Raw genomic sequence first — 21,134 nt, forward strand, 5'->3', positions numbered from 1 at the left:
ATTTAGCACATCCATTTTCTACTGCAATAATTGTATGTGAAAAGGATATCAGCCTTGTTTAATAATTCAAATATAACAGATGAAAGTGATTTTTCTCAGTAGGTTTTTCCAGCCTGCACCACATGAGAAGAGTTGGCTGCAATAAGAGAAGTTCAGGATTATTCAGCATTCAACATCCTCTCCCAACCACCCCTGAGCAAGCATGAAACTCTTCAGCTTGTCCTAAGCACATCTTAACTTTAATACATGGGATCTAAATACTTAAATTTATTTCAGGTACAATTACAGAACCAAACAGTTAAAACATTAGACATGAAACTGTATAACTCTTAGGTTGTTAACTTGTTAACTCTTGTTTTTCTTTGGTGTTAGTCCTTCTCTGTTGCAAGACAGGAAGATTGGGTTTTCTGCATTAGATTAAACTTTGAGAAGATGCCTACTGTGCTGAAAAGGCACAGAAGGAAGTGAGAGCATCTGCAATGATGTGATAGTGTGCACATGGTGGATGAGAGATGTAGCTTCTGCTGATTATAAACATCAATTCCTCAGCAGGAAATCCCACTGACAGTATTACTAGTTTTTACTTAGGAACAAGTACATCCTCCAAGTTCTGTCTAGTGTGGAAAGATTTAAGAGAAGGTGAAAAGCTTATTACTGCTTTTATATGGCTCTTGCCTATATCACAGAGCTGTATGCAAAACTATTACAGGAAATCTGGACCACCAATATGAAATTTGCATTAAAAAGTAGATCAATATTACATAGATGTTTGTGTCAGAAGTAGTTTATGCCCCATTTAAATAGCACTTTTATTTCTATACACCAAGGACATTTATTTGGATTTGATCATGTTGCAAATACTGTTCTTTTAAGTGACATTAACAGAAAGAACATGCATGAATCAACTTCAAGATAAAGGCAAAGGAAAACTAGAAGTAAGCAAACAGCAGCTAAATAAAATAAAATGTTAGCCAGTGTTGTAGCTGATGAACTAAGTAGTTCTAGCACATGACCAAACTGGAAAACGCTGATGAAATAACCATATCATAATTCTGTCATCTGCTAGATATAAACCCAAAGTAGATGATACATTTTAATTACATTCTGACGATGACTAGACTTCTTCAGTGTAAACACATTACTTCATTTTCACTTTAAATCAGTGTCTTTTTGTTCTCCTTTCTATTTATTCCTTTGGAGTTTTGAAGCATCAAATCATCTATCTGAGCAGTTTCCAACATGAATCCCAGAGCTGGGGAATGATTTATACCAGAACCTCATGTATCAGCAGTGCTGTACTTTTTCTCCAGAATTTTGTCATATCCTGTTTTGCATATCTTGAGTATAAATGTATTTTCCACAGGGGCAGGATACAGTGTGTTTTGATCCCCATCTGAAAGACACTCAAAAGGCAAATGAAGAAAAACAGACTAAAACTTTTTTCTCCACTGAGTTTGATAAATTATCCTAATATGCAGAAATCATAAGGAAAAGGTAGGATGGTTCTGAACTGGAGCACTACCACCTCCCTCTATGTGGAAAAAATAGATCTGAGCTTATAGAGCACCTCTATTTCTGCTTAGAAGAATGCATTTAAAATACCTATATGCATGTGATACATAGGTGGACTTTCTTCTTTCTGCTTTGGACGGAATTACTCGTAACATGTCTCTCCCTCATGAAAAAAAGAAATTCAATATCTCCCCTCACCTATAGGATAGACTATATCTCCAATTTTAAATTAAATTTTTTTATCTCAGTAGTTCAGACACACGTGGCAAGTTGCAGACTGTGCAGAGCAAAGCTGCCCATCCCAAGGGTTTGCCTGCACTGGATCTGAGCTCAGCTCACCAGAACTTAGCTCAGTTCTTTTGGTACCACAGCCACACCACAGTGCAGTCTTCTACAGGGACTGACAGAGGCTCCACAAGGCTCAGCAGATTTGTTTCAGTGCTGCTCTGCTTCTGGTATCTGGAGGCACTGAAGGCACATGAAAAAGACATTAGGCCTGATATGATCAGTCTAGATAGACTGTGGTTAGGCAGCATGGACATAAAGCAGAGATTATCTGGAGCCAAAATACATTGCCCAGAGACAGTGGAGGTATTCAGGCTCCATGATCTTTCATTCACTTCAGATGACTTCATAAATCTCAATTAGATTTCAAGTCACTTCTGTGAATAAAGCCACAAGTACTTTTCTCTTTTTCTCATTCTCTTCTGGCCATTTGCTTATCCATGAGTGCCAGTGTCCCAGGTGCACAACAGTAAGGGCTGTTCTGCCTTTTCTGGGACACTGGACAATTCAGGTACAGACTAAGAGGATCAGGATTTAGTTAGGAGCAAACACCCATTGTAAGTTGTAAGGGCATATAAAGATCTCAAAACCCCTCTTTGACCATAATCTGTACAAAAATTTAGGCAAATTTTTTTTTTTTTTTATCTGCATATTGATACACTGTCATTAAGAAAACCTGGAAAGGGAAAAAAATGAAATCTGAGTAATTTATTAAATGGTAATTTATTTTTTTCCTCAACTGTGTCAACTGTCTACAACTAAACTGTTACAACTGTTGAGACTATTTCTTCTTCAGGCTTTCATAACACACTGTGAAGTTGCATGTCTGCTCCCAGTGTCCTACTTTAAATTTGACATCCTCCTCTTGGACAGTTCAGCTGCCAGGATTAAATAAACTCTATCAGTCTTGGCCTGGAATTGAAGATTTTTCTCTCCTAATTACAGTTGGCTTACAGCATCTTCTGGATTATCACTGAACAGGTTGTCCAGAAAAACTGTGGCAGCTCCACCCCTGGAAGAGTTCAAGGCCAGGTTGGATGGGGCTCTGAGCAACCTGGTCTGGTGGAAGGTGACCCTGCCCAAGGCAGGGGAGTTGGAACTCATGATCTTTAAAGTCCCTTCCAACCCAAACTATTTTATGATTATATGATGTTATGATTTTATCATCAGTGTACTTTCAACAAAGATAATTTTGTTCTTTCTTTCATATTGTTTATCACTACTAGTGGAAGACAAGAGTATTGTGAGGGAAGATGAGGGAAAAATGGGGGAAGAATGAAGAAAGAATGTGGGGTTTTTTTTCATTACTCCATGTCCTCAGCAAAGTATGGCAAGACTTACTGTTTAATGGTTTACAGACAATATTATTTGGCCATATAAGGTTTTGAGGAATTGAGACATGATTCAATCCACAGTAACCAAGTCAACATTGAAACACAGTACTTGGAAATTGCCAAACAGTGGTGAGATTGCTTTGACACAAATCTATGTCACAGTAAACACATACCAAGGTGTGTCTCAGCTGGCTATGCAGATTTTAGGGTAATGAGTTTCAGGAAAAACCCTTAAAGATGATGTCTAAGAAGATAAATACCTAATAGTAATTTGTAAAGCCTGAAGAAGTGAATGGCAAAATTGTTACACTGAATATTTTGTTTTTTGCTTTTCTTGTTTTATCCTCAAAAAAATAATTTAAACAAATTTATATGCTTTAACACCTGCTTTTTTTCATGAAATACTTGATATTTTCATCATTAAACATAATTTTATCTGTGATATTCATTGACTCCAAAGCATGCTATTGATTTTATTTTCAATAATGCAGACATCATATTTAATGAATACAAACAGTGTTTTTAGCTCTGAACCAATGGGAAATCAGAGAAGGCTGAATTCCTTCCTTAGAAGCTGCCATGGGTTTTTGATTTTTATATGTACTGAATGTTTCACAAGATAAAAAGTTTTGCCATAGGGTCTAATCCAAAATGTCTTGCTATTAATTGAAATATATTCCTTGAAAGTATTTTTCCCTTTTGTGACATTTCTTGTTACACTGTGAAGGTAAAAGAATAAAAATAGAACATGAGTAAAAATGACTGTTTTAAGTCAAAATTATCTTTGACCATATTGCAATTTATGACTTTATCTTAGAATTTTTAAAGTTCAATTCCACTATTCTTAGCTGGAGTAATGATGCATTTTATATAACAATGTAATAATTCAAATATGTTTTGTAAAGAATTTAATTTTGCAGAACACTAAGTATAGCTTTACTTGACTTGTGTAAAAAATAAGTCATATTTCAATATTCCTTATGAAATGAATGAGGTAATTTCTTCATCACTTAGCAGTGATTTAAAAGTAAGTAGAAAATAATAGGGGAAAGAAAAAGAGACACAACACAGGCCTTTAGCTATGCTTCTCAGCAATGCTAATTAAGATAAGGTCCTGAGCAATGCCATGTGATACCTCTGATGTCCCTTTTACTTGGAAAGTAGAATATCTGAGTGACTACTTGGGGAAGGATTAAGAGGCCAACTTGTTTTTTGGACAGAGAGCTGCTAGAAAAGCATTAACTGCTCATGAAGAGTAAGTAAAACACAATTTCATGGTATTCATTTAATGAAAAAAAAAATTGGCAAACACAGGTAAATTCAATGTCTTTTGACACCAGTTGGAAGCCTTCTTTTTGTGCAGTGTGCTTAACAGTCTGTCTTTTTCCTTTACTTTTATTTGAAAAAGTATGTATCAACGCATCTTAATTTTTTCCTCTGCCCCTATTTACACATCCTTCCATGTTATCTTACATAGCTTATATACATACATATAGATATACATATATATATATATATATATATATATATATACACACACACATATATATATGTAGTTTATATGTACTTCAAGAATAGGACTGATTTTATTTGGCCACATATATATATGGTCAACTTCACAGGAAGAAAATACCCAAGGACTCATTGTACACTGATTGGGCCTCAGCTGCAGGTAAGAAGGTTTTCAACATGATTTTTCACAAGTGCAGCTCAGGGAATGTTAAGAGAAAAATTAGCACTAGTGGTTTTTTCAGATTTTCACTCTGAAGCTGATGAACATCATATGAATGTCCCAGCATTGATTTGATCTGGTACATGGGCAGACAGGGTCTGGCCAAATCCAAAGACAAATCTATATCAGTCACCAATCTCAAAAATGTAAGCTTGTATTAGACATAAAAAATATTAATATCTCAGAACATACCTGTAGCCTTCTTGAGAAATCTGGTCATTTCTGAGCCTCCAGACATAGCTGGGGTTGGTGAAAACCAAGAAGCTCACATGGCCTGAGCAGCAATGAACTTACATACCTGTGAAAGATGCCTGGCCTGGGAATATTGAAGATATGCCAATTCTTTAGGAATCTGCAAAATGAACATCAGATTCTGACTGAAAGACTCTCTTTCTTTTCTTCAGGACTGTGGTTAACAAGATTGTCTCAGAAAATAATCGGTGCAGCTGTTTTTAGAAGCTGTGTGGAGAAAAGATAGAAGTCTGACTGCCAATCGCTTGTCAACATCCTTTGGGCACATGACAAATCTACTTTTTCAAGAGCAAAGCTTTGGCTTCTGAGTAGTTTTCACTGATTTAATAAAACCCAAGTGTGCAAGCTTAGTCTGAGATGTGTGAGGCCTTCCCCATATGGTTTCTGATGCTTCTGAGATAGCTTGGAGCTGTGATGCCAGAATAGTTTGGGAGAAGCCTGGAGAGCCCTCCACCACTTCATTTTAAGGTTGGTGGGCCTATCCCATTTCCAATGCATCATCTGGTAACCCCATAACTGATATTAGCAGTTAATCTGAAGCCACAGATGACTTGATTAAACTCTTCAGACTCCTATTTCATTGAGTCAAGGCTGCCAAAAAGAAAAAAATAAATTCATATACACAAACACTTACAGGATGATGATGAGCCACCGTGAATTGGAATGATTTGCTAGTTTTATGATAGGCTTTGGACTACATTTCTGCTTTGAGGAAAAGCAATAACATGCGTAAAATAGCATCTGGAAGGGAGAGGTGAGTGGGAACTACCTCCAAGGCTGCTTTGAGGAAACTGTGCATGGCGAAGTCATCTCTCATTTCTATGAAGGCAAGCAAGAAAAATGCGTGCGGTCCTTAGATGAGCTCACTGTCCCCCACATTAAAGCTTTTACACTGGTGTTGTAGACTGAAATATTATGAAACTGAGCATTATTTCACTGACATTTTTCATTGAGGAACTGACTACTCCTCAGCAGATTGTGAGACACTCCTATGCCACTCTGTGGCCAAGTGGCCTGAAAAACTTCAATAATAAATGTTTTTAATGGTTCAGAAGGATGAATTCTGAGTCCCCAGACAGCACAGATGTGGCATAACTTGAGTATATAGCTATGCCAGAGTTAATTCAACTGTCCTGATGCACAGATGATTTCTTTAATCATGAGGATGACAAACACTAAGTGTTGAAGATAAATACTAGGAAGGAAATCACTCATAACTCACATAGTTAATATTGTTGCCACCAGCTTAAACAGTGATAATTTGATGCAGTACTTGAACTGGATTCAAATACCACTAATCACATTTAACAAGAAAGACCAGATGTTTTCTGAGAGAAATTACTGCAAACACATCTCTATTTGTAATGGAGTCTTTTACCAGCAAGTTCTACAAAGTTTCGGTTGGTTTATTCCAGTTTCTAAGGAAACAAGATCTCTTGTCTTCTGTTGATTTTGTAGACTTTTTTTCTCTCATCAGTGTTTCCCCTATTCAACCAAAATGAAGGTGGTCATTTTAAAGTTAGTGGTATTTTCTGACAAAAGAGCTATTGCTATTAATTGTAACAAACTTTTGTGATGCCACACCTCTTCAAAAAGAACTTGCATGTGCCTTGAATCCCTGTAGATCCAGCATAGTATTTACTTTATTTTCTTATTTCCAGGACACATTTTGTGACTTGGTTACTCAACTTGGTTATTTTCTGAAAAAGACTGTCTTTTCTGTCTGTGTATTAATCTGGAAAAGAAACACAGCAGTTACAAAACAATGTAATTACTTAATCATTACTTTCTATCCCAGTACTATGATCATACTGTACAGAAGTTGCCCAAGTGGATGAATATTTTCCGTTTCAGGCTCTAGTGTAATACCACAAATGCACAACACATTTTGGAGGCCCTGTCTCAACACCACAAAAATAAAAACCAAAAAAAACCTTTTTTTTTTTTTCCATCACAGCTGAGTGAAAAATCAAGATGAGTAAATTGTATGACAGTCATTAATATTTAACACATGGTTGTAACTTGATTTTGTTGATAAACATTGGATATCCAGTGAAATTAGGTATTAATGCTGTCATAGAACAGAAAATTAAACACTAGTTTTGTTGATCACTGCTGTGATATCAATCTACACTGGTAGCCAAGATTGATAAAATAGCAACATAGTGCCAAGATAAAATCAGTAAACAGTACATTTTACTCCTTTATATGACTTTTTATTTAGCTTGTAATTGTTTTCCAGAATATTAAGCCAATCTAGATATTTAATAACAATAAAAACTGAGAGGGCTCCATATATTCCCATTGGATAATGGTTTTCAAAGCAAAAATTTAAACAGGTTTGGCTATGTGACCTGTGTCATTTCACACAACCTGATTATGTTTCTGATTCTCCCATATGCTTATACAAGGATTTGTATCAGAGAACTGTGACACCCTTGCCCAAATGGCATTTTCCCATAATCACATTGCATTTTAGGGCATAATTAATTTGAATCCATTTTGCACTCTTCATTCACTGCCAAGTTTTATACGATTCAACTTTCTAACATTTTTTCTGTCACTCTGTCCAGCAGTCTCCACAGTATCTCTTACTGAAAAAGTATTTTAAAAATACACAAACTGCCTTTCATTTTCCAATACTTGTCTTGACTGTGTTTTGGTTGTTAAACCTCCAAATACATAACAAGAACCTTTTGGACAGAACAACATTAATAATTGCACTGACTACTTGGTGTTGGCTCAACACCACAGTATTGAAAGTTTAATTCCAAACCATTTGTATACATAAAACTTATATATACAAACTGCAACTGGTTCAAAATCTTACATGTTTCCATGTATTATTCAAAAAGCATTTGTGCCTTCATCTCTGTGAAGACACTGAGAACTCTACTGGCTCCATCCACTGGGCAATGGAAAGATCTCTGAGTTTTCTCTGCTTCAGCCTGCCTACACTCCTCCAGTAAGACATGGCAAATAACAGACAGCCTGCTCCTTCCAAGTGAATTGCATTTTATTAGCCTAGTAGAATATCCCACTGATTTTCTTGTATTTATTTTGACTCATTTGGTGTTTTAGAAAGGAAATCACTGGAAGAATACATTGGAACTGAGCAAATATTTCTTTCTTTTAAAAATAAGCAGATTAACTTCACCTATGCAGAGGCAAGTCCCTCTGTGCATGATAGAAAAATGATGTATGTTGGCATTAAGTCAAAAGGTAGCTCAAGCAATGAAATTTGATAATTTCTATGATATTGGTAACAGTCTGGGTGGACTTAGAACTTTACTGGCCTTTTAGCTGGCACTCTAGACTGATTTTATACTAATATAGAAATTACCCTTAATTCACACAGACACAAGGAGCTGACAGTAGCACTACCAGTCTGAGCAATTCTGGCTGGATTGAGATGTCTGTCATCTGAACATTAATGGATGTGCCAAAGTACAGAGTATTGTTCATTCTTGTAAACAGCCAATATCTCACTTGAGATACTAAAGGAAGGCAAGTTTAAGCCAGGCTTCAAGTAGGAGCAGCATTTTACAACCTTTACCTCTTGGACTGATGGTTGCTCTATATCCAGTCACCTCAGTTAATCCACCCCCTGCCTGTGGGAGCATTAAGGTTTACATATATCCTATAACTTCATAACTAAAAATTATGTAATTACAAATAGCAAGTGGAATAAGCTCTTGGGAACCTGCCCACTCCTACTGATATCCCAAAACACTTGTAAATTTATTTTATTTATTATTCTTCTCTATAATCTCCAGGCAGCAGCACAAACTCAGTGGATTTGAACAAAGCTCCATTTTATGCTGTAGAACAATTACAGCTGGGATAACTCATGAACACTTAAAGCATGAACAAGTTTGCTGTGGTATTTACTGTGTGAATCTTGTGCTTTTGGCTTGCAGTTACCTCTTTCTTTGGCCTGTAGGCACAATTAGACAGCTGTGGCCATCATTTGCACCTTCCCTCTAGACAATGTACAGCATATTTATGAATTTGTTCTTACGTCTGCTGCTCCTGAGTTTGACTGTTGAAAACATTAATATTTCTCATCTCTCTCTGCACTGGTTTCCAAATTCTGACATTGACAACCACTAACAGGAATTGTTCTTTACTCTCCTATTTTACTTATATATGATTTTACTGGGGTTCCACAGAGCCCTGTCCTGCATTTACCCATACCCCAGTCTGCAGGGTTATATTATACTCATTTTTATGTGGACACATTTCTTACCATTGATAACAGAGAAATTCTAGATTATACAATACAATTCACTTTTTTGACTACTGTAGAAATATGAGATTAAAGCCACTTAGGGTTTCTATGCACTTTTAATTCATTGTGTTCTCCCCTCACACATTCCACTCACCCCTTTACTCTGTGTTTTGCTGTTTCTATTTCTCTTGCTCTGTCTTGTGAATTTTTCAGAAGTTCTCAGATTTCTCACTGTTCTTGCAGCATTTCTAAATCTCAAAGATAATTTTTTTGCCCTTATTCCAACCTGGAAATGATAACTCAAGATAATTTTAATAAGGAGGTAATAGAAAAGGGGATCTTTATTTGAAGGCCTTCAGGGCCAGTTATGGAAAGATGTCCACAAAAGCCCACCCCTGCAGGGATGAGTTCACATTTATAGGTTTTAGGAAATTAGGATAATAGATAAAAAGCGCCAATTAGGAGGACAAGTGGTGATGAAATTCCCCCCCCAGTGAAGCTGCTTCTCTGTAGCCCCCCTTCAGCACCAGCTGTGCTTTGCTCATGAGAGTGTATCTCCAAGAGTTGTTCTCAGCCTTGGTTCCCAGGAAGGGAGTCAGGGTCTTGTCTTGTTCCTCCCAGGGTTTGGGGCTCAATTTGTTTTGTCTTCTTGCTCAGGGAAAGGCCATGGAAAAGTACTGGGAAAACTAGCTACTAATACAATAGGTGATAGAGTTACAAATAGATGTGTGAACAATACAGAGAACATATAAAAGAAAAAAAGGCAAAACCCAAAAGGCATCAATTTGACCTTGCATGTTGCCATCTCTCGTGCACTTTGCTTTTGGTATTTTTTGCTGTTTGATCTGAGAATTTCTACTTTATAGAATCTGTTTTCCAGCTGCCTGTCCCCCTTGATCTGCTAAGTGCACACACACATCTCTCTTCCCTTGTACTTCCAGCCTCTCTTAGGTGATTTCTGCATATTAATACAGAAATTAATTAATTTATTAATTAAGCTTTGCATATGGTTAATTATACATCTTCCAGAAGTCCTATCTGTAGTTTTGGACCTTAAATTCCAATTGCTATCTGATCTGTGATAATTAAATCTGGTAAAATGCCACAGTTAATATGGTTCCCATAAATTTAAGGTTAGAAAGGAATTCTTCACTGGATTTTCCCTTTTTTCTGCAATTTCAAATGAAGTCTGATCTTCCAGAGATTTCTTTTCTTTTCTTGGGCATGCAAAATACCTTAAGCCACCTCACTTTTGGAGTTAAATCTATCATTCTAGCTTGCAGTTTTATTATAATAAACATCAGTAACTTCAAGTCCAGTAAAATAGGTAATATCAAATGTACTGTTTTGCTTCTGGATTTAGTCCTCTCTAATATTTCTTCTGATATCTAGGCAACAGGAGTGAAAGACTTGTAAAATTTACAGACTTAAAGACAGTGTAGAATGACAAAAAACCAGAAGACAGGATTAGGAATTGATTTTGACAGACTGAAAAAAGAGTCTGAAAAAATGGGGCACAATAAGAACAAAGAGAAGCCTTTACACTCATGAAGGAATAATCAACAGCAGAGACATTCTATAAAAGCAACAGCCTTTCTTTTTGAAAGAATCTTGACGTAAGTATGAAGCTAACATGAGTCAACTGAAACTGCCATAGGAGAGGCATAGAGCATATTTAGATACATGAACAAAAAAGAATTATAAGTAGTTCTTCAGTAAGTTCATCATTGTTACAGCCTTAGCTAGAATAATGTGTACAATTTTAGACAGAGCACATGAGGGGAAAAAATAGATGGATCTGGAAGTTAAAAAATCTGGTTTAGAGCAAGACTTGTTTTGACTAAAGAAGAGAAATTTGAGGGAGGATGTCATATAAGCCCCCAAGAAAGTAAAAACTGTTTCACATTACTCTGTCAAAGAAGAAAGGAAAAAAAAAAAAAAAAGTGGTTTGGGTTCATGGAGAAAAACGGGACAAGAATAATTTCAGCTACAAATACATTCAGGTTAGTTGCTAGGAAAAAAGTCCTGGAAAAAAGAAAAGGTAACAATAGTAAAGTGTGCAAGGAAGTTATATTGTTTCAATTAAATGGTATCTTTATAAGTAGCTTAGGCAGATGATTCACATATTCTTCTGAGGGATAAGGGGGAAATATTAGAATTAACATCCAGACTCTCCATGTATTGTGAAACCCTAATTTTTCTATAATAATGGGGTAAAAGTTGAGATTCAATAGCCACTTTTTATGACACTCTTTCATGAAATTAATTCTAACTGTCCATGTGCATATTTTATTTCTTACCAGTATATTTTTTCAAGGAGAGCTTCAGTTGTCTGTGCTCCTTCTTACCTGAAAGCCACTCTGTCTCTCTGCCTAACCAGATCAGGCTGACCAATTTTTTCCTACATACTTCAGACTTCAGGGCAGACTGCCTACCTTTATCCTAGGTACTTTGGACTTAAGGTCTTACCAATTACTAGCAGGCTGATACTGCCTTTTAGCTGATTTTTTAACATTCTGAACTGGCAACCCAGAATTCAAGGATTTATAAGGGATGAGATTCACAGAACAAACTTCACAAAACAGAAGTGGGAAGAGGATCACCTACACCTCTTGAGACATGCTGTGCTGAAGATGGGACTAAAACCATACCCTTTTTTGCTGTTTGAGTGTGACTTGGGGCCTGGGAGAGGTTATACTGCCTAATCAGGGTACAAGTATTTTATAGTTGTAGACAGCTATAAAACATTACTTGAAAAAGTCAGTGGTTTCTTTCCTAAAATACTGATGTTAAAAGCAATAGGAAATTATGCCCTTTATTCTCAAAAGCCCTTGGTGAGAGTACTTCTTCAGCAAGTGGCAAGCCAGAATTCCATGTGCTCTTTATCTAAATTAGTCAAAAACATACATTTTGTTTTTCCAGGAAAGAAGTCCTAACTAGTGGGATCTAAGTCTGGACATCAGAAAATGGAAGAAAAATTATTTGTTGTATTCCAATGTCTCTTCAATTAAAAAAATGTGGGAACAGGACAGCATAGAGACATGAGTTGGAAACAGAAGAAAAGCAAATGCAATAATACAGGAGTCAGGGATCAGGTCTCATGGCTTCTCTGTGGGAAGTTCCTTTCTTTGTGTGCTTGAACTGCCAGGCTCTGCACAGACACTGATCCCAGTGTGGAATGGAGGGAAAGTAGGAAACTGTGTGCTCAGACACATTGAGTAGGGACTGTTCTGAGCAGCTAGAGCAGGAGAAATACAGATATAAGCCAATTTTTAGGCCAAGAGGAAAGATGCTTAATGATTTCAAGTGACTTCTGTGCTAGGTGACTTAGGATAATGTTTTTTCTCACATTACTGTCTCAGCCTTTAGTGCCTAATATTTAATTATCTGGGACCAAAAACAAGTCCTGTAAGAATTTGAATCCTACATAATGATACATTCACATTATATGTTGATTGGAATGTTCATTTCATCTCATGAAATCAATGGGATTGCACAACTGCAATGAAAACAATATATTGCTTAGTTATGCAACTGATTTGGCATTCAGATACCTTTCTGTTTGTCCATTCATATGTAAAACTGTAATGATTATCCTCTTTGCAAATTAAAATTGAAGGTATGAGGACTTTGCATTATTGTTGTTATGAGAATAATTACAGAAGCCAAATATTAAATTAGTAAGAAGTTGCATTGATATAGAGGAGTTCACCCATAAATATATTTATGCATCAAATGAAGAGTGGTAGCTCATGCATCCAAAGTGTGGCCTGAAAACAGGAGATCACACAGCATTCCTTTGTTTTTAATATCACCTTATATTCCCAATGCTCTTTTTGAGCAGTGGCTTCTGCTGTCCCAGAACTTTTGAAAGTCAGCAAGGTCATATCAGCAACAATAACCCTTGAAATTTTAAACGTGAGCCAAGGCTCATGGTATCTAGTGAAGTGCTCCTTCTGTTGCAGTAAGCACTGCTATGGATAGCAAGGGATCTTGTCCTGTATGTGCCACAAATCTGCTACATGTAAAAAAAGAATAGGTAAATATTCTGTGAAAAGCTTTTTGCCATCCCAGGCACATTTACTCCCAGCTTTTAATCTTATTAATGGAAATTTTAACAGTTATAGATTTGAGGGAGTTTCCTCCCCCTGTTTATCCCATAGCCACAATTAGATATTTTGCAGTTGTGAAAAGTCCTCAAATGTCCTGGAAACAGATCAGTTTCTGGCAAACAAAAAGAAATCCCTAGAGACTGAATTTTCATGCTCAGTGGGCATAGTCCAATAAATTTGTTCATTGTCTGTGCAAAGAACTTTGACAATGGCAGAGTTGTTTTATGAATAGCATACCACATGTTAAGTTCATAACCATGGAGTTGTCAGAACCAGGGCAACAAGTCTAAGATTACAGCAGTCTTGCCAGTTATACAGATGTATGAAGTTTTTTATACATGGACTGACTGAAAGTGTCTCTAGTTCTTTCCCCAGGCACTACCTGCATTTTCTTGCTGCATGACTATTTAATAAACAGTTTAGGACTGTTTAGCATGGTCTTATTTGAGTAGTTTGCATTCATATATGCATTCCTTAAATTACACAACTGCCCACCCCCTGCATAATGCTAATAACTGGTGCTGTTCAATACACTAATAGAAAATGTACCATAACCCAGGGGGAAAATGCTGATTAATACAACATACAGCATGTGAAATTTGTTAGTGAAAAAATATCTCCACATCAAAATAACATTGGGAACATATTTTTATTTAATCTGTAACCAGTTTAGCTCAACAACTGAACTTAATTGAGTAGGAAAGTTTCATGTCATTTTGTAGTCTGATATAATTCTTCACACTGATGAATGCACATAGCTAGATACAATTAATCCTGTCTGCCAGTTTAAATGCACTGTAATTACAGCTCACTCCCCAGGTGATAACAAGGTCGTGCCATCTTAACAGCTTGTTATGAACACAGTGTTCAACAGCAGAATGTCTTTACCTCAGCACCCTTCAAAGCTCCACTTTGTCATCAATTTCAGGTGCCAAGAGCTATGATGGGGTGAGCAAATTTGTTGCTGTGCCATTTTTTTTTTCTTCCTGTGCTTTGTGTTTTTATTTATTCAGTGCTATCTAAATATAAATTTTAGTGTTTATTTCTGACATGAAGCATAAAGCAGATGCTGTGAGCAGTGATCATAGCCACAATGACCATAACCTCTGCTGGTCACACTTTGCAGGTGACTTTTTCAAGAAAAGAATCTAAAATAAAGAAAAACCCTGCACATGAGAAGGGAAGGGGAAGGGGAAGGGGAAGGGAAGGGAAGGGAGGGAAGGGAAGGGAAGGAAGGGAAGGGAAGGGAAGGGAAGGGAGGGGAAGGGAAGGGAAGGGAAGGGAGGGAAGGGAAGGGAAGGGAAGGAAGGAAGGGAAGGAAGGGAAGGGAAGGGAAGGGAAGGGAAGGGAAGGGAAGGGAAAGGGAAGGAAGGGAAGGGAAGGAAGGGAAGGAAGGGAAGGAAGGAAGAAGGAAGGGAAAAAGAAAAAAAGAAAAAGAAAAAGAAAAAGAAAAAGAAAAAGAAAAAGAAAAAGAAAAAAGAAAAGGAAAAAAGAATTACTTTCACTGTCTTACCTTCATGATTTTTGCATTAGGGTATTTAATCTCTTTTTTTTTGTCTATCTGATAGCTTCTTTCTAAGAGATCTGCAGACGTTTGAAAGAGTACCCCAATTTTTATTATTTTTTTAATTTCAGAAAGAGCCAAAGCAATGTTGGCCACCTGAATCAAGGAACACCCCAGTCCCTTTCCCCGTGGGAGAGGTCCTGTGAGGGGCTGCTTGCCCTGGCAGTGGTAGCTGATGGGTCCCAGCTGGCTGCAGCAGCAGGGGCTGGGATGGTGCTCTGCTCACTGCGTGGGACTGGGGGTGATACAGTTCTGACAGCGTGGAGTAAAGCTGGCCCAAAGGCTGCCTGCAAGGATATGGAAACAATAAATCAAAGTGTGATCTATGCTGGGATGAATGGAAAAAAGGAGAAAAATGTTGAACTTTTTACCTCACCAGAGGGGAGGAAGGAGCTGATCTATATCTCAGATTCATCTGCTCTACAAAATGCAAAGCAAAACTGTTACTTTGCAGGGCCTCATCCCTCTCTAAAACAGAGAAGTGATGCTAAGAGAACATGTGAACACAGCAGAGATAAAACTGCATCTGACAGTAGGATATCTTGTAAGCCCCTGCCTGTATCACACACAGTCTCACTCCACGGCTTCCTCCCACTGTGAGCAGTGTCCACTCACACAGGCCTAGAAAAAACCTTAGCAGCTGAATTTTGGGCCCCTGGGCTCATCAGAGACCCTGCAGACATGTTTGAGATGTGGCCGCAAGTGAAGCAGGTGACTGAACTTCAGAAAGGTCAGTGTGAGTTTTTTACAGTCCAAAATACAAACTTCAATCCTTGAAAGAATGTGGATTTTGATAACAAGCTTCTGAGCCCAGAGGACTAATAAGACAGATTGTCTCCCATATCTGTAAATACGGAAATAAAAAAATTATATTGTTGCCCTCCTCCTGTTTTGACATCTCAGAATAGCACAGCATCCTTTCCTAATAATACAGTAACCCCACTCCTTCCAACCAAAATATCCAGAGGTGGAAACAACTGGCAGTTTCTCCCTTCCCTTCATTATTATAACTCATTCACTTCCTCTGGGAAACACGAAAGAGGGATGTTTTCCTAGGATTGTGCAAAAGGGAGTTCCAGCTTGCTGCATGTGGGTCAGAGGGTCACCTTACCCTTCAGGAACAGCAGAGAGAGGATGGGGGAAGATGATGTGCAGTGAAACACTGAACCAAGGAGTCATTCAATGGGGGCAAAGATGTAAAATTATATACTGATCCTTACATCAAACCTGTGCAAGTTGTTGGAATCAGAAAGAGAAAAACTAATAGAAACACATAACGGTTTACACAGACAGGTGAGCCAAAGGGTCAGCCTGGGAAAAAGGAATGTAACAGGGAAGTAAATGAGCTGAGCAGTTTCTGATGAACAGGGGTGTGTACAAGGGGGTAGAAAAAGAAAAAAAAAAGTTCTGCTAAATAGCAAAACTTACATATTCATGTGAAGAAAAAATTCACTGTAAAAAGATATCTGGAGAAAAGGTCTCAAAAACAAAGGCTGTAGTAAATTGAGAAAAAGCAATATATAGAAGGTGGCATTGGAAAAATTAGTAAGTAAAATTTCTGTTATTTGCTTTTCCTGCGGCTATTGCCTTACATTTATACCCTTTCCAAAATGCAAGCAACATTTGATTCTTAAGGGGAGTACAATCTTCACTTTCAAGAACTTGATGCTTAATATGCAGAGGATCCTTTGAAAATCCAGGATGCCATTTCTGATAGATGTAATATCCCTTTGAAAAACAGTGTTTCTTCTATAATAAATCATCAATGCTTTTGCCACCCCTGCCCTCCTTTATGATTTGTGTCTTGAATAGTATCTTATACCAGAATTCACCAGTCTGTAATTGTCCTGGGGTAATACACTTGGCAACAGTTTAATGCTTCTTACTCTTTGGCTATGATCTTACACTGAGGCTCTGACTTTTGAGATAGTAAGGAACATGCAGAAGTAATGCTTGATCTCTTTCCCTCTCATGAATCACCCACTCTTCCTAGAGGCAGTCTGTTTTCATGATATTTGATCCTTGGATTTTTCCTGTGAGACCATAGATCATGAATGTGAGGATGCTGCATTGCAGAGATCAGCAGTGACTTAACAGAGCCTTTGTGACTTCAGTGCAAGTTTAGAATTGCCATTAATTTAATGCATTAAATGTTTCTTGAATCAGGAGAAACACAATAAATATTAAGGAAAATTCACTAGCCTTTTCAACCATCTCACATTGTCAAAGGAGTACTAGTTAAAACCTGATATGCTCTGCAAGTATGAGTCATAGCATAACAGCACATCTATGCCCCTAAATAAATTCTTCTTTGTCTCCAGGATTCTCCAAAAAGATAAAGGCACTGAAGGCTGTTCTGTTCTGCAAAGCAGCTGGTTGAACATAAAGAAATAACCAGAAGAAAGGTTAGAGAACTATTTCTAATTGAAAAAAAAAAAAAAAAAAAAAAAAAAAAACCAAAGAGAGAGAGAGAGAAATTTAAAAATGCAAGATTCATCATTATTTTAATAAGAGTCTTATTATGACTTCAGTGAATGCCACATGAACTTACTTGAGAAATACTAATGGGGATATATTTTTTTTAACTTCCACTCTGGCTAAGATCTTGCCCTAAGTGTAAGAATTCTGAGAATGGAAAATCTGTGCAGGATATCCCAAAACGAAAAAGAAAAAAGGTCTTATCTGGTGTCTAAATTCTAGTAGTTTATATTAGAAATTTGCTATAATTTTTCATGTGAAACCCATTGGGAAATGTGAATATAATTAGAAATCTTAATCCATACAAAGAGTTTTTTTGAGTCCAATGGAATCATGGTGTCAATATATGTAAGGACTGAATATCTGCCCAAATATGCAATGGTGCTTATATATACATATATATAGATATAATGATGCTAAATGATCTACTGGTTGAAACAATTTTTTCCACTCAGGATTTCAGGGATCTGCTGTTTCTAACACTGACAGATGACTCAATCCTACAGGATGCTCTGTATTGTCAATTACTATTCAACTGGGACTATTGTGTGGGTATAAGAGAAGAGGTGGAAATTGTGTATATGCAACTTCTGCCAAAGAAACAAGATAACTTTCTAAATGTTATTTTTGCTGTGATTCCTGCAGAAATTGTATCTATTACAAGTAGTTAGCACAGTGATAGAACCAGACATGTTACTTGAAAATAAGTATTTACTTGATAACAATCTCAAATGAAGACCCAACTCCAATTAAATATTTGCAATGCCTTGTGACTCCAATAACACTTTCAGCATAAACTATTTGTTGCTGAAATCGTATGGCCTTCTCTCAAAATACTCCTATTTGAAAATGCAAAACAGACTATTTTGCTATTTTCCTAACTTTTAAAACTAATGCTGAACAGAATTCATTTAATCCAGAGGTAATTCACAGAGTTATCCAGAATAATTAATGGAGTTAGTTCATCACTTAGTGCTTCCCAGCCTCCAGTCTTTTGTCATGCAGATGTAAACAGCTATGCTGAGGGAAATGAACGAAATAGAAAAGAAAAAACCTAATTACCTAATTGCATTTTTTTAGAAAACATTTCTTTGCAAATTTTGCAGATAAATTTCATGAGAAATGTAATATACAAGTGGAATGGGTGTTAAAATTTCCCCCGGGAAAGAAATCTAAATTTTCTGAGGTGTATGGTGGCCCCTAGTGGCCCCTGTCTCCAGACCAAGATGTGACAGTTGACATGTTTTAAAACATACTTGTTGGGATGATTTATTTCAAATGTTAGTGCAAATGACATATTTATTAGATTTGTTTATTTGCAACTGCATTTAAGCACCTCACGTTGTTTATCTCCTGGAAGGAAGCATGCCATAAATAAATATAGATATAGATATATAATATATGTATATATTAAGATACATTCAAATCAAAGATTAGCTTGAATCCAATTCCTTCACATAAACATCCTAAACATATTCAACTCCTAACCATAAACATATATAAAAATATAAGAATATTGGGTTCAGTTTCAAAAGGTTTTAGCTGTAAATATCTTCCCTGCAAATAGGTTTTTTATATTTTTTCATCTGAGATTATTGCAATGTAGAGAACAGCTGCATAGAAAAAATTTGCTGGTGTTTCCAAGTCAAAAACTTTTGGTTTTGTCTCATCTCATTCTAGAGGTGCATAAATCTTGGGGGAGCCTTAAATCCTTTAATATTATGCATTTTAAGGATTTTTACAATCCTGGTTTGAGGCAGCCCCAGAGTCACCTGTGTCCTGTGGAGCTGAGAAGTAGAAGAGTATCACACACCAACCATGAGGATTTAAGTTATGCTTTGGCTAGAGTTAACACTGCTCTGCAAAAATCCAACTTCATTTCCTCTCATCCTCTAATGCTGAATCCTCCATGTGTCAGAAATCCTCCTTAGAAGAACAGATTGCAGATCTGTAACAGCAGATCTTGCAGATTGTACTACAGGATCTCTTCTGCTTTGGTTGGTTGCTTGGTTGCTTGGTTGTTTTATGATGACTACAAGTTTTTTTTAGTTTAAAATTTCTTGTGAGGTCCCCAAAAAGATAAAAAACAACCTAACTATATGATAATTATAATACTGGGCACTAAAACTGAAATGAGTTGTTTGAACTGTGGAATATTATTGTTCAAAATAGAACCCTTTGTAAACAGTATTATTTTCAAATACCAATATGAAAATTCTTCCTAGACATTAAAAGACATTATTGCTGCTTGATGAAAACAATTATGCTTTGATGCATCCTGAGCTGAGTGTTACAGTGGTTTATAAGTAGGCATTTAATATATTCAGGAAGTTCATATTTTTTCTAAAGTACTGGTGGCACTGTAATTGGTTATATCTCAAGCTGGTTTGTATATGATGTGGTATCTCAAAAATGCTTTCTTACTGAATATTTAGCAGAATATTTTATTCATCTTTGGCTATCTTTCTAGTTCCAATAAACATTACTTCAAATTCAGAGTTGCAGCATGAATATAACTAAAAATTTAATTTCACAGTAGAATAATTTCCGTGGCTTTTAACATATAATGAAAAATTGTGAAACAATAAACTGGGAAATGAGATGTGTCTATGGGGAAGTTCTCATCTGCAGAGAGAGTGATGGAATGTCACTCTTGGTGCATGCCACATGGCAAATAATTTACTGTCTTTTACTGAGCTCTGATCTACTGAGCATTGTCTATCTCACACATTTCTGAAAGTTTTTGGTATCAGCTGCTAATGACAGTGGCATATAAATCCTAGAACACAAACAGAATAATCCCAGAAAACTGCATGCTGACCCTCAGGAATCTTCCCTTCCAGTCTTCATGTCATTGTGGTCTGCAGACATCCCAGATCTGCATTCATACTCTAAACCTTTTGGATCCTTCATACTGAGACAGGCAGAGCTTTTTCTCTTCTTTCTTTACTCTCAATCTTAATGATTGGGTCTTCTATATATGGAGTTCTGTCCTATTCATTTTGTGCCAAACACTCCTCCAAGTTCTTCTTTTTTAAAAAGGCTCTTCTGTTGTGTACTGCTATCTTCCTTTTCCACATATCTCTCCTAAAGTATTTTTGACCTTGCTATATCCCTATATACAGAAGAACAGGAAATTTAAAAATTTAACAAAGAAGGTCAACAATTCACATATTTTCCCACAATAAATAAACCAGATGACCAGACTTTTTAATATAAAAAAACTGTCTGTGTGACCTCTAGAGAAAGACTTTAACTCATTGGGGCCCTTTTAGTTTTGGATCCACTTAAGGGATTGGAGAGTTTGATTAACTGGGATTGCTCAGCTGGGATCTACAGTGCTGAGAAACTGAAATTTTAGAAACAAGAGATAAAGCAAGTGGTAAATTGTTCATGGCACCTTGGCACTTTATCAGCCCCTGCCAAGGTGACAGAAATTAGCCCCTGGAGGTATGTGAGAGCTGCATCTTTCACAGGGGGTTCATGTCTGATGTAAATTTTACTCTGAGACATGAGTGCCCTGGCTTTGGAAGGCAGGGTGGCCATGGCCATGTCCTGCCTGGCAGCTGCTGTTTGCTGCTGTTTGGAGGTTTGGTCACCTGCAGAGCTCCATGCAGAGGGTGCCATAGGCTGC

General features: G+C 36.9%; 1 long non-coding RNA gene across 1 annotated transcript; it reads right to left on the bottom strand.

The window, feature by feature from the left end:
• Positions 1-4,727: 4,727 nt before the first annotated feature.
• On the bottom strand, positions 4,728-9,686 carry LOC306806139. The gene is made up of 3 exons (XR_013775410.1): positions 9,501-9,686; positions 5,885-6,850; positions 4,728-5,706 (listed from the first exon to the last, which is right to left on the bottom strand). It is a non-coding gene; the product is annotated as an uncharacterized lncRNA (long non-coding RNA).
• Between the last annotated feature and the right edge of the window lie 11,448 nt (positions 9,687-21,134).

Source organism: Erithacus rubecula, assembly GCF_903797595.1.
Source record: "Erithacus rubecula genome assembly, chromosome: 1".
Taxonomy (NCBI): Eukaryota; Metazoa; Chordata; class Aves; order Passeriformes; family Muscicapidae; genus Erithacus; species Erithacus rubecula.